This window comes from Canis lupus, chromosome 34 (assembly GCF_048164855.1).
Source record: "Canis lupus baileyi chromosome 34, mCanLup2.hap1, whole genome shotgun sequence".
Taxonomy (NCBI): Eukaryota; Metazoa; Chordata; class Mammalia; order Carnivora; family Canidae; genus Canis; species Canis lupus.
This window is the reverse complement of record NC_132871.1, coordinates 97,113-121,503: the sequence shown is the minus strand read 5'-3', so window position 1 is coordinate 121,503 and position 24,391 is coordinate 97,113. Positions and strand designations below refer to the sequence as shown.

The following is a 24,391-nucleotide window of genomic DNA, read 5'->3' as shown; positions in this document are numbered from 1 at the left end:
AAAATTCAAAGACATACTTCTGTGACTGAGTGGATGATAAAGCTATTAATGGTAATGGAAATCTTTTTAAAGATCAACCTTGGGTGCTGAGAATGAATAATTAATTAAGTTTTGAATATTTTAACTAAAAGTGCCCGTGGGACATGTGAAGAGTGTTATCAGTTGAAAGCGGAAGTTGAGTTAGCTCATTTAAAAGGTTGACATAAAGATGCAGATTTCAGAGCTTTCAGAACAAAGATGCTCAATAAAGACATGAAAGCAGATGTTTAATGCCTGACCTGAAAGGGAGACTCCAGAGTGAGTGGAGTTTTCAAGCTATAAATCTTATGACTGTTTTTTCTACATAAAGAATAGCAAACAGTCTTCAGAAGAAACATATATTAAAAGTAGTAGAGTGGAGGCACAAAGAATGAAAGGAAATGTATGTGGTATGACACACAAGAAAAGTATGAAACAATTCAAGAGTTGGTTTTTTTTTTATTTTTAAAGGAAATATGAAGTAGAGGGAAATGGGAGATAAAAACATTTTAGAACAAAATGCTTTAGTTCCTACACCAAAATGCAGGATTCCTTAGACTGATCACACGTCTTAGGATAATTTGGCAACAGAGACTAGGATGACATCAGCAAACCAATCCCTTAGCCGAGTAGAATGAGTCACATTTTCATCTGTTTCCACTTGATTAAAATATTTTACATTTGTTGAGCATGAAAAAAAAAAAAAAAAAAAAAAACAGAGGAAGCCATTGAAAGTGGAAAGTTGAAAGTCCAAATATGGTTTGTTTCTGACTCACCAGAATTGCAGCATCATAGGAGCTAACTTTGACTTAAAAAGACTTAAAAAAAAAAAAAATCCATTCAAGAAATAATTCCCCAAATCACATAAAAATATTTTTGGCTTTTTTAAACTTGTAACTTAATTCCAAACAGAGAAAACCCTAAAAAAAAAAAAAAAAAAAAACTTTGGTGATATTTTTTTAAATGTAAATATCAACTATAGAAAAAATGGGTAATATTTGAATATCACCTGGTTTTTATAACTTATCTTGTTCAGATTAATATAAACTCCTAGTTTGGATGATTCGAATTTATCTAAACATTTGCTTCTTTGGAACAGAGCAGGCAGGAAAAGTAGAGTAAAGAGGTGGGAACAGATTTGCTTCTTTATGGGGATCTATGCCAAGTAATCTGCAAACAATCCATTTCCTGGCAAATGTCTGCTAACTGGTTTGTTCATGATGTTTTTTTTTTTTTTTTTTTTTTTTTTTTTACTGTGGTTGCTGATCTTCAGATCCCTTAACAACAAGAAAGATTCAAAATTAGGCAGAATTTACTTGGAAAAGAATGCTTGCTGACTTTAGGCAGTTATTTTTCTAAGTACATGATTTATTGTGAGGCCCAAATTATATAAGTGAAAGAAGTCTTTAAATTATAAGTCACTGCACAAATCTTACTTATTTATTAATAGATCAGAGCATGTAGAGATCATCTATAAATGGAAACAACGTTGGTATCATTTCATATTAAGACAATGTGCTGCTTTCCAAGACTTCATTGTTCTTTGTTCTGTAGTGACATTAACTGAATGAAAAACTTATTAAAGTCTTCAACAACCAGTGGGTGGGTCTTTCTAAATATAACCAAAAACATAGAAAAAATACTGAGAAATTGATTCAGTGAAAGTTCAAAACTATGTTATGTCAAAATAAATTTAGATGACAAATGCCACACCGTTAAATATTGTTGTTGTTACTATAACGTGTGATAGACAAAGAATTAAAATTTATATCTTAAGAAGAGTTCTTACAGGGGCGCCTTGGTGGCTCAGTCGTAAGCGTCTGCCTTCCGCTCAGGGCATGATCCGAGGGCCCTGGAATGGAGGCCCACACTGGGTTCCTTGCTGAACAGGGAGCTCACTTCTCCTTCTTATGTCTGCCATTCTCCCTGCTGTTCTCTCTCTCTCTCTGTGTCAAATAAATAAAATCTTAAAAAAAAAAAAAAAAAAAAGACGAAGAAGGGGTTCTTAACATATCGTTAAGAAAAAGGCAGACTCTAAATAGAAAAATGGGCAAAACTATAAACAGGCTACTAAAAAAAAAAAAAAAAAGACCAACCATAAATAACTACTATAAGAAAATCATTACTAGGTTTACTAAAAATCAAGTAATGAAAAGTTGAAAACACTGAGGTTCCATGAACTCACGTTTCATACTGACAAAGATTAAAAATGAAAGTACCCAGGAAGATCCTGAGAAAATGACACAAGTAGAAACAGCATAGTTTTTGGGTCTTCCAGGAAACTGACATAAACATGGAGGTAAGAGCTAGAGAGAAAACTAAAGAGCCACGGACAACATTTTCGACAAAACTAGATGGCAATATACAAGTATGTGGAGACAAACCACCAACAGCCTCAAACCTGCGGGGGATGGAAGCAGTGCAAGAGAAAGTCAAGGGAGGCCTGGGGGTATCTGATGCCTCAAGATAAGATGATCCCCAAATAGCTGCCAGAACGTATTCACTGAAAAATCCAGTGGCCTGTTTTGAGGTCCATTGCTTGGAAGGGGAGGTGGCCAGTGAGAGGGACCCACCTAGGTGGAGAGGATTATTCTGTCTTTGACATTGTTTAGAATTGACAGTCGAGGCTGATAACATAAAGCAGACCAACTTTCAGTTCAGTTTTTAAAACTTCTCTATAGATAATGTGACCCCTTTGAGTAGGAGTCACTAATCTCTTCTGTTTGTTGTTAGATTCATTCAGCAATTCACTAACTCACTTATTTATTCAGTGTTCTTTTCTCTAGATGCTAGAAGATGAGAATTCAAAGATGAAAGAAACCAATTCCTGCTGCCTTGAGATCTTACAACCTAATATGTAAACGAACAAAAAATACTATAATGTTATTAGTGTTACAGTAGAGGTTGTATTTATCACTTCGATGTATTAATCAGATTAAATAAGTCACATTGGAGGACAGCAGGATTCTGAAGAAAAAATAGTATAAAATGTTTAAGGTCACAAACTTTGGAGTCAAGTGGCTCTAAATTCTAATTCTGAACATTGTTACTTACTAGTTGCGTGTCATTGGGCATCTGGGTTTTCTCAGTCTCCATTCCTTCAAAGAGAGAAAATGGTAATACTACCTCAGAATGTTATTAAGGAAAAAATAAGCTCAGTAATACTTCGAACCTTTAAAATTGTATATATATTCTGTATACTCAAAAATGTACCTTTTTAAATTACTGAATGGATCTCATAAAATCTAAATTTGCTGAAGAAAATGGTAGGGACAGATCCATGAAGACTTCATTGATCAATGAGGACCAACACGAAGAAATTGCAAACATTTACTTTGAAAGAGTACAAAAAGGAAGGAAGGAGGGGAAGGCAACAGCAAGTATCCATGCAACAATATAGTGTTGGACCAGCCAGATTTAATGAAATAATTCTTTTTTTTTAAGATTTATTTTTTCATTCATGAGAGACAGACAGAGAGAGAGAGGCAGAGACACAGGCAGAGGGAGAAGCAGGCTCCATGTAGGGAGCCCGACGTGGGACTCGATCCTGGGATCCCAGGATCAGGCCCTGGGCTGAAGGCAGACGCTTAACCACTGAGCCACCCAGCCATCCCTAATGAAATAATTCTTAGAGAAAATAATACGGGTTCATTATTTATGAATAAAGACTCATTGATTACAAATAATATTGAATAGCTCCGTACAGTCTTTGCATTCATTTATTTACTTCCTCAAGTAAGAAGAGCATCAGCATCTTAGTGTCATAGAAAGACATCAACAGTGGAGGTGAGAAATTCCTTAGAGAGGATCAAGTCTGCAATCAGAGTAAGAGTAGGTTTACTCTTCTGAATTCTGGTATGTGCAATGACAATGTATGCACACAATCATATTTTTTGCAAAATCTGCAAAAAATAAAACATTTTAACTGTAATCAATAAAGATCAGTTTCCATGCTGACTTCTTTGTCACACTTTCCATTATGCTCCAGAAGTGTTGGAGCAGCCACAGGCATTTTGGGAATCCAACTAAGAAGCTATGTTGGGGATACATTTATTGTTGATTTAGTGGGAGATATTTATTTGGTTCACAGTCCCTTCCACATAGTGAAGATATTGCTAGCAGGCCCAGTATAGGAATGACCTCAAGAGACACTCCTACCTATTGGCTGACTGGCCCAGCAAAGTAACATAAAGCCTCAGGGCTAGAATGTATATATTAACATGAACATGTCCTCTGGTGCCTTGCACAAAAACCCACAAAAAAAAAAATAAATAAACATAAACATAAACTGGTAGGTAGTGGAGAAAATACAAGATTTGAAATGTATAAAACCAGAAACTAGCCTGGAAAATTCTTCCAATCATCAGCTGTGTAAAATTGAATTGGGGTATTAGGACTCACTTATGCATAGTGAAAGTGGAAGTTCTCTCCTCTCAGCAATATGTTTGATAATTCAAGGAACACAATTGTGAACAGATAATACATTTGTTTTGTTTTGTTTTGTTTTGTTTTGTTTTGTTTTTGGTGGGAAGTACATGAAATGGAATTGTCAGTTACCTCTGTAGGACACAACCCATAGCAGTAGTAAAAACAGAAAGTACTTCAAATTGTGAAATGCTTGTTCTACATGCATTTCAATGTATTGGATTATATTTTAGTATATCTATCTCACCTTATTCTGACAGTCTGGAGCAAACAAAAGGCAAAATTCCACCAATGCAGAAAAATTGTTTGAGAAAGTTAGTATTCCAGTAACAAAACCACTGTGTATGTGTGCACATACACATGTATAAAGTACAATAGCATAGCTCAAAACAAAAGAACAGCAACATAAAAATGCACTTAAATTGCTCTTTCTTATGGTTTTAAGTTAGTTTTATATATTTTTCACAATGATTTATCATACCAAAATTCAAATACAACAGGAGGGAAGTATCCTAGAAGAAGCCAAAAATACTGACTTAAAAAAAAATTGGTTAAAATTCAGTCAGAAAGGAGCACATGGATGGCTCAGGGGTTGAGCATCTGCCTTTGGCTCAGGTCATGATCCCAGGGTCCTGAGATCGAGTTCTGCTTCGGGCTCCCTGCATGGAGCCTGCTTCTCCCTCTGCCTGTGTTTCTGCCTCTCTCTCTGTGTCTCTCATGAATAAATCAATAAATTCTTTTTAAAAATTCAGTCAGAAAACTCCTACATATATGGCATTTGTCAAGTTTTTGTATACATATTTATTATTTCTTTTCGTATTTTAAGGAAATATTAATTCACATACCAAATTTGTATTTGTAATTTCCTAGTCTTTTTCTTATAGAAGTCTCTCAAATCAAGTAAGAATGTACCTCTGTGTAAGGGCAAAAATGAAATGGATGAATAAAAGCATCATATTCATGATGACTTAAGTAGGAAGGTGGAGATTATACTATAAAGCGTTTGGATATGACATATAAAACAGCATGATGGATAGCAGAGCTTTCACGACTTGGTACTTAGAGCTACGGGTGAACCAGCAAAGTATAGTTTAAATTTTTTAGAAAAAAGTATTTGCTTGGTTACACAACAATGGGTTTGGCATCCAGGTTGAACTGCAATGCGATTTTAAGCCCAACAATGCCTTGGCCAAGCACACGGGATTCTGTGGAGCCAGCGCCAGCTTTACACACATGTGACCTGCGTAGGTGCAATGGGCTCCACACCTAGAAGTGCCCCATGCTTGCTCATTATCCTGCCATCTTCTCGAACTTTGTAGTAAGTTTTGAACATGGCGTCCCACAGCCCATGTGGAGCAGAAATGGTAGACTGCCTGGCTGTCACGAGCTGTGGGCTGCCACAAGAAGGAGGTGACTTCAGGTAGGGAGATGCTCTGCAGTGGAAGCCCACCTTGCAGTTGCTGACAGCTGGGCAACGAGTCTTCTGGAGGGGGACCTAGGCCGACCAACATGACGTCCATCTGCCGGATGTTGTGTTAAGATCTTACTGCAATACTTTAAAGATAACTTCAGTTGCCCAATTTTCTCCTTTTTCATTTTAAGTATGTAAAGATTCTCAGAAGTCTAAGTTGTTTTCCTAGCTCTTAATGATGTAATGAGAAAATTTCTCACTAAGATTTCTTTCTTAGTGAGACTTCTTTGGTGAGAGAACACAAATTATTTTAATTGCATTTTAAATTTATAACTGCAACATAAATTCGGTGAACTTAAAAAAGGCAAGTGCTAATTTTCTACTGGGGTTTAATATGCCAACTGCTCTCACATAAATCAATACAGACAACTTTCAGTCTCTGTCTTTTTATTATTTTTTTAAAAGATTTTATGTATTTGAGAATGAGAGCATGAGCAGGGGGAAACGCAGGAGAGGGAGAAGCAGACTCCCCGCTGAACAGGAAGCCTGACTGTGGGGCTCAATTCCAGGACCCCAGGATCATGACCTGAGCTGAAAGCAGATGCAGCCAGGCACCCCAGTCTCTGTTTTTTGTTTTTTGTTTTTTTTTAATTAAATCTCACTTAGCTATGGGTGCTTGGGTGACTCAGTCAGTTAAGCATCCAACTCTTGATTTCAGCTCAGGTCATGATCTCAGGGTTGTGAGATGAGCCCTGCATTGGGCTCACATGTTGGGGGTGGAGCCTGTTTAGGATTCCCTCTCTGCTTCTCCCTCTGCTCCTCCCCCACCTCTCTTTTTCTCTCAAAAAATATTTTTTTTCACTTAGCTATACATTCCAAAGAGACTATTTCAAATAAGGACTTTTTTTTTTTAAAAAGATTTTATTTATTTATTCATGAGAGACACACAGAGAGAGGCAGAGACACAGGCAGAGGGAAAAGCAGGCTCAAGGGAGGGAGCCTGATACAGAAATCGATCCTGGGACTCCAGGATCATGCCCTGGGCCAAAGGCAGGAGCTAAACCACTCAACCACACAGGGATCCCAAATAAGGACATATTTTCAGATGATTTTAAATTCAGTGGATTCTGGAAACATATCAGTAATCCTTGTTATAAATTAAGAAACAAAACACTGGTCGCTACAGTAAAGCAAAAGAACTGATGTAAATAATATTTAGCATCCCAATGTTATTTCTGATGCTCTGTGGTATGTAAACAAGATCAGAAGCATGAAGATTATCACCCAACCCTTCCCTCCCCTCTTACATTACTCTTTTTCCCCCCATAACAATGATTTCTTTTGAATTTTTGTTCATATTTGCCATTTTCATTGCCTATCTCCTCCCTCTACAAGACAGTTCTATGAGGTCAGGGTTTTTTACCAGTTTTGTTCACTGTTGCAGTCCCAGTACAAAGAAGAGTGGTTGACCCAGAGTCAGTACTCTAAAATAAGTTGTTGGATGAATGAGTAAATGAATACATAGAAACTTATAAAAGCCTTCCTAAAATTGCAACTAAAAATATAAAATCCATAAATTCACTTTTGCACAGTTAGCAAAAGCAAAGTACTGTTATACTACAGCTCAATAGAAATCAAAATGGAGATAATAAAGTAATACTCAAAGCCTTAAACACTCTAAATTATTAAAAAAATAATAATTACAGGGCAGCCCGGGTGGCTCAGCAGTTTAGCACCGCCTTCAGCCCAGGGCCTGATCCTGGAGACCCGGGATCAAGTCCCACGTCAGGCTCCCTGCATGGAGCCTGCTTCTCCCTCTGCCTGTGTCTCTGCCTCTCTCTCTGTGTCTCTCATGAATGAATAAATAAAATCTTAAAAAAAATATATATATATATATAATTACAGCATAAACCAGTTTGAAGTTCAATTTGTGGATGATCATGCATTTGGTGCAATCTAAAAGTTATCTTAAATAGCCAAGAGATGTTATTCTTTTTTTAAAACAGAAAACCTAGAGTATAGTATCTAGTAGTGGTAGTAAAGCTCGGTTTCTATTTTGCTGACCAGGATGTAATTAAGATCTTATCTTTCACAGAGACATAGGAACTTAAATCCTCAGGGTAGGAAGTAGGAGGAAGGAAAGAAATGTTAAAAAAAAAAAATTATAGTCATGCTAACATTAATACTTAGAGCACAAGTAACATATGAAGTCTATATCTAAACATGTTAGAACTTTTTTTTTTTTAAGATTTTATTTATTTATCCATGAGAGACACAGCGAGAGAGACAGAGACACAGCCAGAGGGAGAAGCAGGCTCCCTGCAGGAAGTCCCATGCAGGACTCAATCCCAGTACCCCAGGATCAGGCCCTGGGCCAAAGGCAGACACTCAACCGCTGAGCTACCCAGGCCTCCCTAGAACTGCTTTTTAAAAGATACTTATTCAAGAAATGTAATTAGATAAGCTTACATTTAGGTTGCTAAAAAAAGAAGGCACATGGATTTTAGACATGAGCCCCTCTTAACTCTTGTAGACAGGGATTCCCTCCCGTTTTAACAGATCATGACCCTGAAAAAAAATTATTTTTTCATTCTTTTCTCTCCTTATCTGCTCCTCTAATGGTAACAGGAGTGAAGAATAGTGCATGGTAATGTTATAAAAGTTGGACTAAAATTTGACAAATTAATGTTGCTAGGCAATAAGGCTTGTCCTGGAGGGAGACCTGGGCAGCTTATCTCTATGTCCCCATGTGTCCACCATAACCTTATTGTTTACAGAATGGAATATTCTATAATGTGGATCTATTCAAGACCCAAAGTGAAGGGTATTTACCTTCTGAAATATGAATGTGTTATGAGATAGTTACACCACATCTTGAATCCATTCTAAGTTATAACCCTGAGGCCTTGAAAAAAAATTCAAGGTTATTACTAGAATTAAACACTTACAATAATGCTTAACTATGTCAACAGATCCAACTAAATCAGTATCATTTTGTTGTCATTTAAATTTCCTCTTATTCTCAAACAGATTCTAACTAGTAGAGTAAATTCAGCTGAGTGTGCTTTGGAGTTTAAGCCATATGTCTTCATATGTTAGTATATATTAGAATTACCTGAGATAACTGATAAAATTGGAAACCCATAGGCCCTTTCCCAAAGATTCCAATTAATAGGATTAGGGTTATGGCCCACATATTAAAAAACATTGGAATAGATACCTGTAAATTTCAAGTTTTTGCTAGTGTTTTTGTGGGAGTTTCTAATTCCTCTATTATGTGAAATGGAAAAGGGACATTTGATGGATAAAAGTTAATTAAGTATCATTTTCATAATATATTCTCTAAGACATCTAGATCAATAAAAAATATTTTATATCTCCTACCAGTTGTATCCTCCTACCCAGGAAAAGTGCCAGTTCAAGTTTGTTCTCCCACAAAATCAAAAGAAACATCTGTGTTCTGGTAAATGCCAGAACAGAAACGACTGGGTAATTTCCTTCTTGGGCTACCAAACAGACTAATCCTCAGAGAACCTAGACTGGGCACTTGAAAAAGCACTTAAGGGCTTGATTCTGGGCCATCAGACTTTGGCCAAGGCAAACCTGTCTGTTTCCCTCCACAGAAGGGGCAGTTGTGTTTGTAGTTTAGGAAAGGAAATAGCCGGTGCCCAGTAGAAAGCCTCCCAGAATCCTAGTGGTATAGTCGGCCGCAGGCTGAACGCAGAACATCACTGAGCACATGAAAAGCAGGTATCGGCACAAGAGTAAGTCAGCACTGGTCTTGAGAGCTGCTTCACATGAGACTGTTCTAGGCTCCTGTGCTGAGAAATTCTCACTCACCCAGCATGAGATTTCCCAGGATGTATGTCAGAATAACCCACGGATAACATTGAGGGACTATAAATAAATACATACTAAATTTTAGTCAAAAAGAACAAATATCTGGGTTTTCTCTATGTGAGCCCAGCTAAAATAGGCTCCTGTATGAATTAGTTTTATACTAAAATATCTTACTAGCTTGTGTTCGTTAGAAAAGAAATTTCTCCAAATGCTTAGCACGTAAGAAACCTCCACCAAAACAACTGCCAAATGAAGCCATCTTGGAAAAGATTATTTTCTCATCCAAATTTAAAGTATTTCCTCATCCAGACTGCATAACACACAAGATTTAGTGCAACAAAACTATATGTTTGAACAGTGTTATAGGCATATAACCAGGTTGGCCTACGCTTGCCTAATCCATAGTTCCTGTTTTTCAAAATTCAGATATGGGTTTTCCATCGCTGGATTTCTGTGAATGCTAGAACAACATAGGCAGTCAGTAGGTCAGAAATAAGCCAGGAAATCTAAAAAAAATAATTTAAAAAAAGCTAATCAGGTTGTAATGATGTGTATGTGGTCTTCAAAAGACACATATAAGAATATTCATGGTCGAACTATTCCTAATAGTCAATAATCATTAACCATCCAAATGTGTAACAACAATAGAATGGACAAGTAAATTTATGGCTAAGATCACATAGCAGTGAGAATGATCTACAATTATGTGCAATTATGCAAAAATATTATAAACATAATGTTGAGCAAAGAAAGCCAATATTATGGTGTTGGTACATACTGCATATATTTCTTTTTTTTTTTTAAGATTTAATTTATTTATTCATGAGCAACACAGAAAGAGAGAGGCAGAGGGAAAAGCAGGCTCCATGCAGGAAGCCCGACATGGGACTCGATCTGGGGACCCCAGGATCATGCCCCGGGCTGCAGGCAGTGCTAAACCGCTGGGCCACTGGGGCTGCCCTATATTTCTATTTAAAATTCAAACTCAGGAAAAATTAATCTGTGGTGTGAGAAATCAGAATAATAGTTAACATGAAGGAGGAGGAAAGATACTTATTGGGTGTTTGTAAAGGGGGCTTTCTGGGTTGTCCACAAGACCCTGTTCCCATATTGGGGTCCTAACTACATGGGTTTGTTCACTTTGAGAAAATCCAGTGTGTGTTATACACAAAATATGTGCATACTTTTCTGTATATATATTATACTCCCATAAAAAGTTCACCAAAAATGCTATCTCATTGTGCCACTGAGGAAAATAACATGAAAATGAAATTAAAAAATGAGAATTAAAAGCAAGGAAAATTGGTACCAAGTAGAGCTAGGAGAGAAAAGGAATAAGATGGAAGATCTATCTCATGAAGTAACTGCCAGTCCCCTAAAGGGGTAAGGCACAGGCGTTGAGAATAAAATTTAAACCAAAATGCTCAGAGAATATCATACATCAAACCAAACACAACCAAAAGTCATTTTCTTCCTTAATGAGAAGGTACAGAAATCAAAGCTATTCAAGAAAAATAAATGGCATTGGGGTCCCTGACGTAAAAAATAAAATGAGCTCCCTAGCTCATACAATGCAATCTTCCCAGAAGTTAGTCATCCTTACAATTTAGATGAGATAAAGTATAAAATGGGAGATAGCTAAAATATAAGGGAAGAATCCATTTTTTAAAAGCTACAAAATAGGGCAGCCCGGGTAGCTCAGCAGTTTGGCACCGCCTTCAGCCCAGGGCCTGATCCTGGAGACCCGGGATAGAGTCCCACGTCAGGCTCCCTGCATGGAGCCTGCTTCTCCCTCTGCCTGTGTCTCTGCCTCTCTCTCTGCGTCTCTCTCTGCGTCTCTCTCTGCCTCTCTCTCTGCGTCTCTTTATATTTAAAAATATAAGCTTGAAGTATGAGCTACTCTAAGCATAATACCATAATTTTTTCAACTTGAAAAATTAAAACCATATATGCACCCAAAAACTATAACTCGAAGTGAGAGAAATTTAGAGTTGTGGGGAAATATTTGAAAATTATTTGAAAGGGTAAAGAGTTAATATATTTGATTTGCTAAGAATCCTTAGAAATCAAAAAACAAGTTTTAACAGAAAAGTAGACAAAAGTTACAAACAGGCATGTCACAAAAGAATACAAGTAAATGGAAATTCAACCTCAATGAGTATCAAAATAATTATAGAGGGGCTCCTGGGGGGCTCAGTGGTTGTCTGCCTTTGGCCCAGGTCGTGACCCTGGGGTCCTGGGATCAAGTCCCGCATCGGGCTCCCTGCATGGAGCCTGCTGCTCCCTCTGCCTGGGTCTCTGCCTCTCTCTCTGTGTCTCTCAGGAATAAATAAATAAATCTTTAAAAAATAATTATAGCATTCTGAAGTTATAAAACTGACAAATATTTTCATAAATATTACTGACCATGTTGGGATAATACAGAAATATGATGGAGATATAAATGCTAAAACCTCCTGGAGGACAATTGAGCTGAACAAACACTTCACTGTACATACCAGCAGCTCAAGTTTGACCTTCAGCTATCTTCACAGAGAATCAGGAAAAGGTGGGAATAATGACCAGAGGACTCTGGGATCCAGAAGCCTGGGCTGCTCTGGGGCAGAGCAGACGAGGGGGCAGCGGCCTGGCTTCTGGGGACCATTGGTGTTAACAGGAGCAGTTCCAGGAGGAGGTTAAAAATCAAGAAAAACGGTTATGACAATCTGACCCAAAAGGATAAAAACCTCTCCTATCTTGAAAAGCACTCTCTAATATGGTTTCAACCTAAAAAAAAATTTTACTACATGTTAATTACCACAGGCTCTCAGGGAAATCTGTATTTGAATTTGGCAAAGCATCAGTTGCTAGAAGATAGAGCTGCTACTTTTTTTTTTCCAATTTACAACCAAGAGAACACAATGAATGTTTTGAAAAGAATCATTTTTAAACAAAAAATACTTTTCTTTTTCTTTCTTTTTAGATTTTTTTATTTATTTATGACAGACAGAGAGAGAGAGAGAGAGGCAGAGACACAGGCAGAGGGAGAAGCAGGCTCCATGCAGGGAGCCCGAAGTGGGACTCGATCCCGGGTCTCCAGGATCAGGCCCTGGGCTGAAGGCGGCGCTAAACCGCTGAGCCAACCGGGCTGCCCAAAAAATATTTTTCAACTATGAAAAATAAAAATAATTAACTGTTTAAAAACAGAGCCAGAGTGGGGCGCCTGGGTGGCTCAGTTGGTTCAGCATCCGACACTTGATTTCAGCTCAGATCATGATCTCAGGGTTGTGAGACTGAGCCCTGTGTTGGGCTCTGCGCTCAGCACAGTCCGCTTGAGATTCTTTCTTTTTTTTTTTTTTTTTTCTCCCCATATTAGGTAGTCTTTTTTTTTTTAAATTTATTTTTTATTGGTGTTCAATTTACTAACATACAGAATAACCCCCAGTGCCCATGACCCATTCACTCCCACCCCCCGCCCTCCTCCCCTTCTACCACCCCTAGTTCGTTTCCCAGAGTTAGCAGTCTTTACGTTCTGTCTCTCTTTCTGATATTTCCCACACATTTCTTCCCCCTTCCCTTATATTCCCTTTCACTATTATTTATATTCCCCAAATGAATGAGAACATATAATGTTTGTCCTTCTCCGACTGGCTTACTTCACTCAGCATAATACCCTCCAGTTCCATCCACGTTGAAGCAAATGGTGGGTATTTGTCATTTCTAATAGCTGAGTAATATTCCATTGTATACATAAACCACATCTTCTTTATCCATTCCTCTTTCGTTGGACCCCGAGGCTCCTTCCACAGTTTTGCTATCGTGGCCATTGCTGCTATAAACATCGGGGTGCAGGTGTCCTGGCGTTTCATTGCATTTGTATCTTTGGGGTAGATCCCCAACAGTGCAATTGCTGGGTCGTAGGGCAGGTCTATTTTTAACTGTTTGAGGAACCTCCACACAGTTTTCCAGAGTGGCTGCACCAGTTCACATTCCCACCAACAGTGTAAGAGGGTTCCCTTTTCTCCGCATCCTTTCCAACATTTGTGGTTTCCTGCCTTGTTAATTTTCCCCATTCTCACTGGTGTGAGGTGGTATCTCATTGTGGTTTTGATTTGTATTTCCCTGATGGCCAGTGATGCGGAGCATTTTCTCATGTGCATGTTGGCCATGTCTATGTCTTCCTCTGTGAGATTTCTGTTCATGTCTTTTGCCCATTTCATGATTGGATTGTTTGTTTCTTTGGTGTTGAGTTTAATAAGTTCTTTATAGATCTTGGAAACTAGCCCTTTATCTGATATGTCATTTGCAAATATCTTCCCCCATTCTGTAGGTTGTCTTTGAGTTTTGTTGACTGTATCCTTTGCTGTGCAAAAGCTTCTTATCTTGATGAAGTCCCAATAGTTCATTTTTGCTTTTGTTTCTTTTGCCTTCGTGGATGTATCTTGCAAGAAGTTACTATGGCCGAGTTCAAAAAGGGTGTTGCCTGTGTTCTTCTCTAGGATTTTGATGGAATCTTGTCTCACATTTAGATCTTTCATCCATTTTGAGTTTATCTTTGTGTATGGTGAAAGAGAGTGGTCTAGTTTCATTCTTCTGCATGTGGATGTCCAATTTTCCCAGCACCATTTATTGAAGAGACTGTCTTTCTTCCAATGGATAGTCTTTCCTCCTTTATCGAATATTAGTTGCCTCACTAATAAGTTGAGGGTCCACTTCTGGATTCTCTATTCTGTTCCACTGATCTATGTGTCTGTTTTTGTGCCAGTACCACACTGTCTTGATGACCACAGCTTTGTAGTACAACCTGAAATCTGGCATTGTGATGCCCCCAGCTATGGTTTTCTTTTTTAAAATTCCCCTGGCTATTCGGGGTCTTTTCTGATTCCACACAAATCTTAAAATAATTTGTTCTAACTCTCTGAAGAAAGTCCATGGTATTTTGATAGGGATTGCATTAAACGTGTATATTGCCCTGGGTAACATTGACATTTTCACAATATTAATTCTGCCAATCCATGAGCATGGAATATTTTTCCATCTCTTTGTGTCTTCCTCAATTTCTTTCAGAAGTGTTCTATAGTTTTGAGGGTATAGATCCTTCACATCTTTGGTTAGGTTTATTCCTCGGTATCTTATGCTTTTGGGTGCAATTGTAAATGGGATTGACTCCTTAATTTCTCTTTCTTCAGTCTCATTGTTAGTGTATAGAAATGCCACTGACTTCTGGGCATTGATTTTATATCCTGCCACGCTACCGAATTGCTGTATGAGTTCTAGCAATCTTGGGGTGGAGACTTTTGGGTTTTCTATGTAGAGTATCATGTCATCGGCGAAGAGGGAGAGTTTGACTTCTTCTTTGCCAATTTGAATGCCTTTAATGTCTTTTTGTTGTCTGATTGCCGAGGCTAGGACTTCCAGTACTATGTTGAACAGCAGTGGTGAGAGTGGACATCCCTGTCTTGTTCCTGATCTTAGGGGAAAGGCTCCCAGTGCTTCCCCATTGAGAATGATATTTGCTGTGGGCTTTTCATAGATGGCTTTTAAGATGTCGAGGAATGTTCCCGCTATCCCTACACTCTGAAGAGTTTTGATCAGGAATGGATGCTGTATTTTGTCAAATGCTTTCTCTGCATCCAATGAGAGGATCATATGGTTCTTGGTTTTTCTCTTGCTGATATGATGAATCACATTGATTGTTTTACGGGTGTTGAACCAGCCTTGTGTCCCAGGGATAAATCCTACTTGGTCATGGTGAATAATTTTTTTAATGTACTGTTGGATCCTATTGGCCAGTATCTTGTTGAGAATTTTTGCATCCATGTTCATCAGGGATATTGGTCTGTAATTCTCCTTTTTGGTGGGGTCTTTGTCTGGTTTTGGAATTAAGGTGATGCTGGCCTCATAGAAAGAATTTGGAAGTACTCCATCTCTTTCTATCTTTCCAAACAGCTTTAGTAGAATAGGTATGGTTTCTTCTTTAAACGTTTGATAAAATTCCCCTGGGAAGCCATCTGGCCCTGGACTCTTGTGTCTTGGGAGGTTTTTGATGACTGCTTCAATTTCCTCCCTGGTTATTGGCCTGTTCAGGTTTTCTATTTCTTCCTGTTCCAGTTTTGGTAGTTTGTGGCTTTCCAGCAATGCGTCCATTTCTTCTAGATTGCCTAATTTATTGGCGTATAGCTGTTCATAATATGTTTTTAAAATCGTTTGTATTTCCTTGGTGTTGGTAGTGATCTCTCCTTTCTCATTCATGATTTTATTAATTTGAGTCTTCTCTCTCTTCTTTTTAATAAGGCTGGCTAATGGTTTATCAATCTTATTAATTCTTTCAAAGAACCAACTCCTGGTTTTGTTGATCTGTTCCACAGTTCTTCTGGTCTCGATTTCGTTGAGTTCTGCTCGAATCTTTATTAACTCCCTTCTTCTCTTGGGTGTAGGATCTATTTGCTGTTTTTTCTCTAGCTCCTTTATGTGTAAGGTTAGCTTTTGTATTTGAGTTCTTTCCAGTTTTTGAATGGATGCTTCTTTGCGATGTATTTCCCCCTTAGGACTGCTTTTGCTGCATCCCAAAGATTTTGAACGGTTGTATCTTCATTCTCATTAGTTTCCATGAATCTTTTTAATTCTTCCTTAATTTCCTGGTTGACCCTTTTATCTTTTAGCAGGATGGTCCTTAACCTCCACGTGTTTGAGGTCCTTCCAAACTTCTTGTTGTGATTTAGTTCTAATTTCAAGGCATTATGGTCTGAGAATATGCAGGGGACAATCCCAATCTTTTGGTATCGGTTCAGACCCGATTTGTGACCCAATATGTGGTCAATTCTGGAGAAAGTTCCATGTGCGCTTGAGAAGAATGTGTATTCAGTTGAGTTTGGATGTAAAGTTCTGTAGATATCTGTGAAATCCATCTGGTCCAGTGTATCATTTAAAGCTCTCATTTCTTTGGAGATGTTGTGCTTAGAAGACCTATCGAGTATAGAAAGAGCTAGATTGAAGTCACCAAGTATAAGTGTATTATTATCTAAGTATTTCTTCACTTTGGTTAATAATTGATTGATATATTTGGCAGCTCCCACATTCGGGGCATATATATTGAGGATTGTTAAGTCCTCTTGTTGGATAGATCCTTTAAGTATGATATAGTGTCCCTCTTCATCTCTCACTACAGTCTTTGGGGTAAATTTTAGTTTATCTGATATAAGGATGGCTACCCCTGCTTTCTTTTGAGGACCATTCGAATGGTAAATGGTTCTCCAACCTTTTATTTTCAGGCTGTAGGTGTCCTTCTGTCTAAAATGAGACAGCAAATAGATGGGTCCTGCTTTTTTATCCAGTCTGAAACCCTGCGCCTTTTGATGGGGTCATTAAGCCCGTTCACATTCAGAGTTACTATTGAGAGATATGAGTTTAGTGTCATCATGATATCTATTCAGTCCTTGTTTTTGTGGACTGTTCCACTGAACTTCTTAAAGGGGAATTTTAAGAGTCCCCCTTAAAATTTCTTGCAGAGCTGGTTTGGAGGTCACATATTCTTTTAGTTGCTGCCTGTCTTGGAAGCTCTTTATCTCTCCTTCCATTTTGAATGAGAGCCTTGCTGGATAAAGTATTCTTGGTTGCATGTTCTTCTCATTTAGGACCCTGAATATATCCTGCCAGCCCTTTCTGGCCTGCCAGGTCTCTGTGGAGAGGTCTGCTGTTACCCTAATACTCCTCCCCATAAAAGTCAGGGATTTCTTGTCTCTTGCTGCTTTAAGGATCTTCTCTTTATCTTTGGAATTTGCAAGCTTCACTATTAAATGTCGAGGTGTTGAACGGTTTTTATTGATTTTAGGGGGGGATCTCTCTATTTCCTGGATCTGAATGCCTGTTTCCCTTCCCAGATTAGGAAATTTTTCAGCTAGAATTTGTTCAAATACATATTCTGGCCCTCTGTCCCTTTCGGCGCCCTCGGGAACCCCAACTAAACGTAGGTTTTTCTTTCTCAGGCTGTCGTTTATTTCCCTTAATCTATCCTCATGGTCTTTTAATTGTTTGTCTCTTTTTTCCTCAGTTTCCCTCTTTGCTATCAACTTGTCTTCTATGTCACTCACTCGTTCTTCCACCTCGTTAACCCTCGTCGTTAGGACTTCTAGTTTGGATTGCATCTCATTCAATTGATTTTTAATTTCTGCCTGATTAGCTCTAAATTCTGCAGTCATGAAGTCTCTTGAGTCCTTTATACTTTTTTCTAGAGCCACCAGTAGCTGTATAATAGTGCTTCTGAATTGGCTTTCTGACATTGAATTGTAATCCAGATTTTGTAACTCTGTGGGAGAGAGGACTGTTTCTGATTCTTTCTTTTGAGGTGAGGTTTTCCTTCTAGTCATTTTGCTCAGTGCAGAGTGGCCAAAAGCAAGTTGTATTGGGAAAAAGAGAAAAAGAGAGGAGAGAAAGAAGGAAAGAAAAGAGAAAGAGAAAAAAAAAAGGGAAGAAAAAGAAAAAAAAACGAAAAAAAAAAAAAGGGAAGAAAAAGAGAAAGAAAAAGAAAGGAGAAAAAAAGGGGGTGGGGGAAGGAAACAAATCAAAAAGCAAAACAAAACAAAAACAAAAACAAAAACAAAAACAAACAAAAAAAGAACCACCGGGGAGTATCTTCTGATTCTGTGTACTTTAAGTCCCTTGGCTTCCCCTGGAAGTTGTCAGTCTAGCTGGTGTTCTGGGGGAGGGGCCTGTTGTGCTGATTTTCAGGTGTTAGCAGTTGGGGGAGCTGCTGTGCCCCTGCCTGGTGCAGGGCTCGGTGGGGGTTGTTTACCCCGTGAGGCCGCAGGAGGAACAGCCCCAGTGGCGGGGCAGCTCTGGAAACCTGGATTCAGCTCCGGCAGGAACTCCGTCTGCAGGGCCTGGAGGCTCCGGGGCGGGGCCGCTGATGTGCTCAGCTGGGGCAGGAGCGTCCTCGCTGTCCTGGGCCCTCCCGGCCTCTGCCTGTCCCGGGGGAGGCGGGATCCTGGGCTGTGTCCCGGCGCCCTGTGCTCCGGAGCCTGCGCTGGTGGAGTCACGCTCCTGCCCCGCAGCCCCCTCCGCGGAGCCGCCCCCGAGCCCCTCCGAGCTGCTCCTGGAACCGCGCAGCCCCCTCCGCACGGAGCCTCTTCCTCTGCCCGAGCCCCTCCGAGCTGCTCCCGGGGCCGCACAGCCCCCTCCGCGGAGCCGCCCCCGAGACCCCCAGCTGCTCCGGGTCCCCCGTGCGCGCTGCAGCCCTTAGGGAGCTCGGCGCACTCTCCTGGGCGCGGAGTTGCTGTTACTGTCCAGGGAGCCCGAGGGCATCCCCGCCCTCCCGGGTCCTGCTCCACCTCCCCGCGAGCCCCTTTCCCCCGGGAAGGTCGGTGCAGCTCCTGCGTCTCCGGGACGGGGCTCTCCTGTCCTGGGGACACTCGCCCCGGCCTCAGCCCGGCTCCTCGCGGGGCCCCTCCCCCTCGGAGGCCTTTGTTTCTTTATTTCTTTTTCCCCGTCTTCCTACCTTGATAGAAGCGCGAACTCTTCTCACTGTAGCATTCCAGCTGGTCTCTCTTTAAATCTCAGGCCGAATTCATAGATTTTCAGGATGATTGGAAGGTTTTCTAGGTAATTTGGTGGAGACAGGTGATTTGGAGACCCTGCTCTTCCGGCATCGAGATTCCTTCTCCCTCGACCCCTCCCCACAGCGATCCATAAATAAATAAATAAATAAATAAATAAATAAAATCTTAAAAAAAAAAAAAAACAGCAATAACAGCAAAAACAAATAGCAACCCAAACCCCTTCACATATAATGCATGTTCCAAGTTGGACACTGAATTTTGGGGATTTTACAGAGGTTTTTTTTATTTTTATTTTTATATTATTGTATTGTTTTGTTTTTTCCTATTGTTTTCTCCTTCTAGAACAACCACTGAGTTGTCACACAAGTGCAACAATTACCCTGTCTGGTCTCTAGGGCACAGGCTCTGGAGTTAAACTGCCTGCTTTAATTCCCAGTTCTACTAATAAAGAGCATGATTTGGGGCAAGTTAAATATTTTCTCTCTGTGTAAGTTTCCTCCTCTATAAGCTTAGGAAAACAATAGTAACGTGTCTATAATGTTTTTGGGAAAAATATCATTGTGTAAACACTGAGGATAGTTGTTAATGCAGTAAAAGGGTTTAAAAGTGTCCATCTTCAGGTCTGTATGTCTTAGCTGTGTCCTCTCGGGCAGATAAAAAGCCCAGAGCACGGCAATCACGCTTCCGAGTCCTCAAACCACGAAAGCACACGTAGGAGACAAGGGCCATAGTAAGTGGTGGAATGACCGGGGAGGAGTGCCAGCAGGTTGGTGGCACAGGACGCCCCAGACCCTCTTTCCTCCTCCAGAATCCTGATTCCACAGTATGTGGAGCAGTTCTCTGCAGGAGAAATCCAGACAGAAGAGGCTCCTGCTCTCCGGAGCACACACCACAGGGAAGCCAGCTGGAAAACCGGTGGCCTGTCTTGCCATGGTTCCCTGGCGAGGAAACTCCGGGGCCCTGGCCTCTCCTTGGGGAGGCAACAGGAGCCCAGCCCACTCCACTAACACTCTGTGCTTATGGTTAACAACACTGAACTTCTGGATTGAAGATTTAAGAGGGTAGATCTCATGTTATATGCTTTTTGCCACTTTTACAACAGATGATTAATAATCATCCTAACAGAGGTAAAGGAATAACAACTCTACCAGAAAGAATAAGAACATAAGAGGATAGAGTGAAGAAAGAGAAAAAAGAGCCCCTTCTGAAAGGTGAGCTTTTAAAAACTTGAGACTGTCATCCAGTCAAAACTTTTGATTCCTTCTCTAAAAACTGTGCACTTTGTAAAAAACAAAGACAAAGAATAAAAAACACTTCTGCAAAATTGCATTTCTGATAGCCAGCACACGTTGACGTGGGTGCCCACCGGCGCCCACAGAACCGCTGACTCCCTGGCTAAATGGGTCTTCTAGTTTGTTTGATGATTTCTTTTTTCAATATTTTTATTATGATAAAAGCACACTACAATTAAATTTACCACTTCAACCATTTTAAAGTGTACAGTTATGTGGTAGTAAGTACATTCAAGTTCTGTGAAATCATCATCACCATCCATCTGCACAGCTTTTTCATCTGGTAAAACTGAAACTCTACGTTCATTAAACAATAACTCACCTTTTTCCCTCTCCCACCACCCCCTGGCAACCATATTATACTTTTCTATGATTTTTGACCATTCTTAAGTATCCCATCAGACAGTATTTGTCTTTTTTTGACTGGGTTATGTCACTTACCACAATGTCCTCCAGGTTCATCCATATTTTGTGTATTTCTGCATTTCCTTCCTTTTAAAGGCTGAATAATATTCCACTCTATGTATAAAGCACATTTTGCTTATATTTTTCTCTGTAGATGGACACTTGTGCTGTTTCTACAATTTAGTTATTATGAATATGGCAGCAATTAATATGGGTGTAAAAATATCTCTTTGATACTGCACTTTCAGTTATCTTGGTTATATTCCCAGAAATAGAATTGCTGGATCATAGGTAATTCTATTTTTAATTTTTTGAGGAACCACCATATGTTTTCCATAGTGGCTGCATAGTGATAGTGAGAGTCTTTTCATGGGCTTCTTGGCCATCCGTATATCTTTTTTGGAGAAATGTCTATTCGAGCCCATCTTTGAGTTGGGTTGTTTGTTCTGTTGTTGCTGAGTTTTAGGAGTTGTCTACATATTCTGGATATTAATCTCTTATCAGATATATGATTTGGGTATATTTTCTCCCATTCCTTGTGAATGGGCATCTTTTTTTTTTCTGTTGATACTTTTTGGTGCACAAAAAACTTTAATTTTCATGAATTCCTATTTGTCTTTTTTCTTTTGTTGTGCGTCCCTTTGGTGTCATATCTAAGGAGTCATTGCCAAATCCAATGTCATGCCTGTTTTGCCCTGTGTTTTCCCCTAGGAGTTTTACAGCTGTATCCCTTACAGTTAGGTCTCTAATTCATTTCAAGTTCATTTTTGTATGTGATACGAGGTAAGGGTCCAAATTCATTTTTTTGCCTGTGGACATCCAGTTTTCTTAACACGATTTGTTGCAAAGACTGTCCTTCCCCCAGTGAGTGGTCTTGGCACTCCTGTCAAAAATCATTTGATCACATATGGAAGGGTTTATTTCTGAGCTCTCTATTCTATTTCATGGGTCTGTATGTCTGTCTTCATGCCAGTGCCACACTATTTTGAGAAAAAGTTGATCTGTAATAGAAGAATGAGTTAAATGACAGAGGTTTGGGTCAAGGATATGCTATTTGAGTAAGAAATAGCTGATTCTGAGTTATCATGTTGCCTGTCCAAAAAAAGTCCTGACTCCATCCTGCACCTCAAAGGGAGAGGCTATAATAAAAGAGTGAACAAATATCGTAAAGTTCAAATAACTCTAAATCAACTATATTTATACCATTGGAAATGCAAGGCATTAGAGACATTGCTGTCAACCGCTTCAGCAGTGGTGGGAGACGGAGCCAGTGGCTTTGGTCGCAGTAAGAGAAGATGGGGATGTGTCCCGAATCAGCGCCCTCAGCATCAGACAGCAGCAGCAGCTGGAAGGTAAACCGTGGCAAAGCCAGCGGTAGAGGCCGGTGCAGCCGCACGGGCTCAGCTCCCAGAGCACCTGCAATCTCTCTGGAGCCGGCCACAGTAGTGTCCTGCAGGAGCAGGAATGACAAACGTCCCCTTGTGAGCACAGGGAACATTTCCACCAGGAAGGAAAGCACAAGAAAAACAATAGGAGATTAGCTCGTAGTTGATGGGAGGATTTGGGCCCGAAGTGGAGGGGAAAACACCTGCTGAGCAAAGCTGTAGGTAGTGGAAGAGCATTTGCACTTCTAGAGAATGGGCTCACACCTGAAGAAAATGCGGTCTTTTGTGTGACTCTTATGGAGGCTTGGTTTCCCCTTCAAGGCTGGATCGCCCGGGAGGACTGATGAATCCATGAAATGTAAGAGAACACGCAGCTGGATTGTGGTACACCAGGTTTGCTATTTCAGAAATACCTCGAAAAAAAAAAAAAAGCAAGAAATTTCAGTCAAAAGTAAACATGTAGAAACAATAGTCTCCACATCAAAGATACAGGATTCCTAAGCTGAGTGTACAAATGATTGTTTTCCTGTTGGTGCCTGCACCTTTATTCTTACAGCCCTCATTCTGTTTCCAAGTAATTAGAGGCTGAGATCTAGGAAAGATTAAGTGTTTTAAATGCTTCTATTTAAGAATAAAGCTGTTGCCACACTCTACAGCAGAACTGCGTGTAGTCACAGGCTGGAGAGGCGACCAAACGCGAGGCACCACGTCCCTAATTCCTCCTGCTGCTCGCCCACGAACAGCAGCCTATTAAGTAGTCCGCAAGGCTTGGGACCCTAAGGACTACGACGAGTAGCAATGAGAAAAGCATGTGGAATTAGATACCTCGGAGCCACTACATACAACCGACGCTGAGGAGGGGGCGGGACCCGCAGGGGACAGGGCACGACCTGCAGACGCGCGCAGGGACGCGGCTGCCCCGAGGTCCCGCTGCGCTCGGGGCCAAGGCGATGCTAGCCCGGCCCAGGACCCCGTGAGCCTATGGGGACAGCGAAGCAATCCGTTAGACACTTCCTGGCCTCTGCCCCCGACCCCGTGCAGGCGACACCCCCAAGCACGCGGCCCGCGGGATCCATCTGAAGGGCCTCCGGACTCCGGTGGCACCAGCCGGACATCGGCGACCTGTTCCCGCCGTGCCTGAGCCCTCAAGGCCCTGGGACCTGCTTCCAAAGTCCCTTAGGGAGTCTGCTCCCCCCAACCCCGCCCGCTCCCGGGGATATCACAGCCCCCGCCCAGGCCTGGGGCAGCCTCTTCCTGCCCCCGTCCAGCCCCCCGTCCCGCCCCCACGTCCTGCCCCCGGTCCTGCCCCCCCCGCCCCCGTCCTGCCCCCGTCCTGCCCCCGCCCCCGTCCTGCCCCCGGCCCTGCCCCCGGTCCTGCCCCCCCCGCCCCCGTCCTGCCCCCGGCCCTGCCCCCGTCCTGCCCCCGGCCCTGCCCCTGGTCCTGACGCCGTCCTGCCCCCCCCCGCCACCCGTCCAGCCCCCCGTCCTGCCCCCGGTTCTGCCCCCCCGTCCTGCCCCCACGTCCTGCCCCCGTCCTGCCCCCGTCCAGCCCCCCCGTCCAGCCCCCCCGTCCTGCCCCCCCGTCTTGCCCCCCCCCCGTCCTGCCCCCCGTCCTGCCCCCGGTCCAGCCCCCCGTCCTGCCCCCACGTCCTGCCCCTGGTCCTGCCCCCCCCCGTCCTGCCCCCCCCCCGTCCTGCCCCCCCCCGTCCTGCCCCCCCGCCGTCCTGCCCCCCGTCCTGCCCCCGGCCCTGCCCCCCCCCCGCCCCCGGTGCTGCCCCGGGTCCTGCCCTCCCCCACCCCCGGCCCTGCCCCCGGGCGTTAATGAGCTCCGCGGAGGTCTCTAGAATTCTCTCGCGGCGCCAGCTCCTACCTCGCCTGTATCCCCTCGATACTGCAGCTTCATTCTTGTATTTGGAAAGTAAACTCCGGGGCAGCCCGGGCGGCTCAGCGGCCTAGTGCTGCCTGCGGCGCAGGGCGGGCTCCTGGGGACCCGGGGACCTGGGGTCGGGTCCTGGGTCAGCGCCCTGCCTGGAGCTGCTCCTCCCTCCTGCGCCTCTGTCCCTCGTGAAGAAATAAATAAAT

At 41.7% G+C, this 24,391-nt stretch overlaps 1 long non-coding RNA gene across 2 annotated transcripts; it reads right to left on the bottom strand.

Moving 5' to 3' along the window:
* Nucleotides 1–1,361: 1,361 nt before the first annotated feature.
* Nucleotides 1,362–24,391, bottom strand: LOC140624140 (uncharacterized). 2 transcript variants are annotated; one of them, XR_012023668.1, is made up of 6 exons: nt 24,180–24,391; nt 23,135–23,288; nt 22,574–22,722; nt 20,961–22,374; nt 3,073–3,116; nt 1,362–1,984 (listed from the first exon to the last, which is right to left on the bottom strand). It is a non-coding gene; the product is annotated as an uncharacterized lncRNA (long non-coding RNA). The 2 variants fall into 2 exon arrangements; XR_012023667.1 differs by lacking the exon at nt 20,961–22,374.